Source organism: Leptonychotes weddellii, unplaced genomic scaffold (assembly GCF_054177405.1).
Source record: "Leptonychotes weddellii isolate Sample4059 unplaced genomic scaffold, ASM5417740v2 HiC_scaffold_15237, whole genome shotgun sequence".
Lineage (NCBI taxonomy): Eukaryota > Metazoa > Chordata > Mammalia > Carnivora > Phocidae > Leptonychotes > Leptonychotes weddellii.
Window position 1 is genome coordinate 1 of NW_027733853.1, and position 4,889 is coordinate 4,889.

The following is a 4,889-nucleotide window of genomic DNA, read 5'->3' on the forward strand; positions in this document are numbered from 1 at the left end:
AACTGGGTGGAAGGACTTCTTCTGGGGGTGTTCGGGCCATGGTGAGGGAAGGGGCTCTGTCCATGTCCTCACTGGCTGCGGTCTTGTCTGCTTCATCTGCCAGAAGATTTCCCCGTGCTATGGGGTCATCTCCTTTCTGGTGTCCCTTATAGTGCAGGATTGCTACTTCCTTTGAAAGCCACATGGCTTCAAGGAGTCTCGGTATCTCCTCCTTGTTCTTGATAGCCTTTCCTGCGGCGGTTAGGAGGCCCCTTTCCTCGTAGATGGCTCCGTGTATATGTACAGTAGCGAAGGCATACCAAGAGTCAGTATAGATGTTGACTCGCTTGCCTTCCCCGAGGGTGAGGACTCGGACTAAAGCATATAACTCAGCCCATTGTGCTGACCATCCAGCTGGTAATGCCTTAGCTTCTAGGACTTCAGTGGTTGTGGTTACTGCATAACCCGCTCTTCGGGCACCCTCTTGTAGGTTAGTAACGGCTGCCATCACTGAACAGCGTGAGCTCTGGATTCTTTAGGGCTTGATCCCGCAGGTCTGGACGGCTCACGTAGACTTCATCAGTCACCTTGGAGCGGTCATGGTCTGGTTCCCCCTCTTCCGTGGGGAGAAAGGTTACTGGATTTAATGTCCTTACTGTTTTGAGGGTGACCCGTGGGTTTTTGCAGAGGAGCCCTTGGTATTGTGCTCGCCGAGAGTTGGGAAGGAAGTGGTGTCCCTGTGCGTTCATGAGGGACACAACTGCATGAGGGACCCTGATGTTAAGTCCTTGCCCCAGGGTAAGTTTGTCCGCCTCCTTGATGAGTAAAACCGTGGCTGCCAGCGCCCTGAGGCACGGTGGCCATCCCGCTGCCACAGGGTCCAGCTTCTTTGACAGGTAAGCAACTGGACGTTGCCAGGGTCCAACAGTCTGGGTGAGTACCCCGAGCACTATTTTTTCCTTTTCATGCACAAAGAGATTGAAGGGTTTCTCTACAACTGGTAGGCCCAGGGCTGGAAGCCTGCCCCAGGGCGGTCTTTATCTCTGTGAAAGCGGCTTCTGCTTCCTCAGTCCAGGCAGAGGGTTCTCAATCTGGTCCCCCTAAGAGATTATAAAGGGGTCTTGCTATTGCCGAGAACCCAGGGATCCAGATGCAGCAGAATCCTGCAGCCTCCAGGAATTCTCATAGGCCCCTTTTTGTCTGGGGCTGTGGCAGGGAGATGATGACCCTTTTCCTCTCCAGCCCTAGTTCTCTTTTCCCTTGGGTGAGGAGGAAACCAAGGTATGGGGCAAAGGCATCAATCTTCTGCTTTCGCTGGACAATGGAACAGTACCCCTTGGAGACAAGTCTGAATGTTATTTGTGTGCCCACTAGTATTAAAACATGTTTCTAGACATTGTGTCCTTGGATTTAAAAATTATTACTCAAGAAAGTCTTTTCCTCTGAAATTCTCAGCATTGTGACTTACGATCGGAAACTATTCCGATGCCACCATAGACTGTATACCGTTCACCATGAAACTGCAGACAGGCCCACTGAGACTCTGTAGGCTTCTGGGGACCTTAAGGGTGCCCACCCATGGAGTCAAAGAATCAGTCCCCTTGAGCAAGCCAAGTCGGACTTCACATTCACTCACACATTCACACTCCAGAAGTTATTACATTACCTCCCTGGGAATCCCTACCTGTGAGACCTCTAAGAGGTCTCTGAGAGGTGATCAGACTCCCCTTCCACCCCAATGCGGGTGGGCCTGTCTGGGTCCTGGAGTCCCAGGACTTACTGGTATCTGATGTCGGGACCAGGTCCTCACCTGCCAAGTCTCCTCGAGTTCGGCGGGAACAGCGGAGCAGGGCCAGCCCAAGGCAACCGGGACGGGAGACTGCCGAAAATTAGGCAGGGAGCGCCTTCTCCGTTAGGATCCCTCGTTCTGTCACCGCCCCACCATTGCCCCTAGACCGGTGGCAACAATGGGCCAGCGAGGTTGGGTTTCCCGGTCAGGGAACCAAATGTTACGGAACCTGGACTGGATCACCTGATGGAAGAACCAAGTGGCACTCAGAGATCTTGGAGGCTAGGAGGTTTATTTAATGCCGGTGGGCTCAGAGGAGAGTGGTCTCCAAAGACCTGAATCCCGAGCACAAACAAAGGGGGCAATTTATACACTTACACTTGCGCATACTTGGCACTTTTGGGCGCATGTGTGAGGCGGGACAGAGAAAAGAACCCGGATTGGTGCTTGAGGGAAGCAGAGCAGGGAGAACAACACGGAAGAGCCCCAGGGCAAGGACTGGGACTCTCTCGCTGGCTCGGTCGGCCATCTTAGGACACGGATTTTTTCCATCAAGACCACCAGCTCCCAGATGCTTGACACACAGACAATGTAAGACAAATAGGCTTATTGTTTTAAGCTGTTGAATACGGGGGAAATTTGTTACACAACAATAAATGACAATACAAGGATGCTGAAATAAACTAAGCAGCGGTTTGCAAAGACCAACTTGAAAAGATTATATTTGCTCTGAGACCTAAAGAACAAGAATGAGCTCTGCAAAAACAAACAAGCAAGCAAAACCCAGCTAAGTTAAAGGACCAGCCAGCAGAAATGGGAAGGGGCTTGGAACATTTCAGAAGCAAACAAACTTTTCTCCCGGGTCTGAGTCTGTACACGGATTAGATAAGTCTCCATTCAGCCCCTCTATGTCCCCTATTGCTGGCAATTCCCATTTCCCATTGCCTTACCTACTGCATTTATGCTTTTTAGCGTTTCTTAGTAGAACTATCAGCATTTGGGGCAATTCTCCACAGTGTAGGACTACTCACAGATTGCAAAATGTTTTGCAACGCAGGCCCTTCCACTAAATTCTCACAGAATCTCCATTGATAACCTCATGTGACAACCCTAAATTTCCCCCTTCCTCACTTTGCAAAAGAGCCTCCAGAAGGGGGGTATTGTCCCCAGTTTAAAACTATACAGTCTAACCTAAAGAAATACAGAATGTAGTGACTAAGAACATTCCTGGGCACTAAAGGTTCTTAGATATGAAACTGAGCTCCATCACTTATCAGAAAACATCTCTCTCCACCTCATTGTTCATGTGTTAAATAAGCTGTCCCGCCGGCGGCGGCGGCACCAGCTTGTGGGGACACGGCCAAGATTAAGGCTTGAGACCTTCGCGGTAAGAAGGACGAGCTGCTTAAACAGCTGGAAGACCTGAAGGAGGACCTGTCCCAGCCGCGCGGCTTCCAAGTTCTCCGAGATCCCAGCTGTTCGCACACCCGTGGCCCCTGGTCTCACCATCATCAACCAGACACGAGAAATTCTACAAGGGTTAAGAGGCACAAGCCCCTGGATCCGCGGCCCCAGAAGCCCCGTGCCAGGCGCCGCCGGCTGAACAAGCACGCAGAGCACCGGCAGACCAAGCAGCGGGCGGAGCGGTCAGAGCCCAAGCACTGGCGTCAATACAACGCAGACAAGCCGGCCAAAAAGAAAAAAAAGAAAAAAGAAAACTGTCCAAAGATGAAACGAAGTGACGTATGTAAAATAGCACGGGCCTGACACATGGACGCTAGTATTAAATTATTTCTCGTCTTTGTCCAGCCAAAGCCCTCTCACTCTTTCCAATCAAACTGAAGCCTGATCTCTTCCAAGAAGCTCTGGGGGCTCCACTCACCCTCTTCTTTGAATTTATAACGATGTGTTACCCTTCTCTGGGAGTAGATGGCACACGACGGTGATTGCTCTCTGTGGAAACTGCACAGGTAGCCAGGACAATTTCTTTTTTTTTTTTTTTTAAAGATTTTATTTATTTTTTGACAGAGAGACACAGCGAGAGAGGGAACACAAGCAGGGGGAGGGGGAGAGGGAGAAGCAGGCTTCCTGCCAAGCAGGGAGCTTGATGCGGGGCTCGATCCCAGGACCCTGGGATCACGACCCGAGCCAAAGGCAGACGCTTAACGACTGAGCCACCCAGGTGCCCCGCCAGGACAATTTCTTAAGCTGCATGGCAGTCTGCCTTTTCCTCTCCACCGCAGACCATGGTGATGGGAGGTCGGCTTACCTTTCTGCCCTTCTAGATCATCCTTTTGAGGTTTTTTCCCCAAAAACGTTTGTTGTAGATTTGGACAGTCTCTACAGTAACCACCCCTTCCTTGTTGCCACAAAATAGAACACGGGGGCCTTTACAAGCCAAATGTCAGCTACCTAGATATCCCCATAAAACCTTCTGGCACTGAAGAGGCAAAGATGGTGGAACAGGCTTAGCATCAATTTTAAAAAAATGCTCAAGCATGAATTAACATCACCGCAGGATCTCAGGCCTCTCAAAAGAACTGTTTCCTGAGTCTCCCTTTGCTTGGACTGCCTGCTTTCAGTGAGGTCTCTCGACCTCTATTGTCTGGCCTCTTTCAGTCACACTCTGCTCTCCAGCCCATATCCATACCCATGTGAGATGCGGCTCCCTCATCCTCTTCCCTCACCCCCAAGTGAGGGGTAAGGCAGAGTTCTGAGGGTGACAGGGAAATTCCGGTACAACCAGCACAGCAAACAGCTGAATGCTTACTCTTACAGTTCCTGTTACTAACAGTCCACCAGCCCCAATCTCCTGAAATTTGTTTTCCTCACCCAAACATACTCATAATCACCATGGAGGGGGATAAAATTAAAAAAAAAAAAAAAAAAAAAAAAACCAGAAAGTTTATAGGGTAAGAAATGTTCTAAATTTCTTAGCACAACTACTGGGTATTACCCCAAAGATACAAATGTAGGGATCCGAAGGGGTACGTGCACCCCAATGTTTATAGCAGCAATGTCCACAATAGCCAAACTGTGGAAAGAGCCAAGATGTCCATCAACAGATGAATGGATAAAGAAGATGTGGTATATATATACAATGGAATATTATGCAGCCATC

The 4,889-nt window shown here is 49.7% G+C and overlaps 1 long non-coding RNA gene across 1 annotated transcript; it reads right to left on the bottom strand.

The window, feature by feature from the left end:
* Positions 1-1,051: 1,051 nt before the first annotated feature.
* LOC145718403 (uncharacterized) lies at positions 1,052-3,470 on the bottom strand. Its single transcript, XR_014141781.1, has 2 exons — positions 1,790-3,470; positions 1,052-1,314 (listed from the first exon to the last, which is right to left on the bottom strand). It is a non-coding gene; the product is annotated as an uncharacterized LOC145718403 (long non-coding RNA).
* Between the last annotated feature and the right edge of the window lie 1,419 nt (positions 3,471-4,889).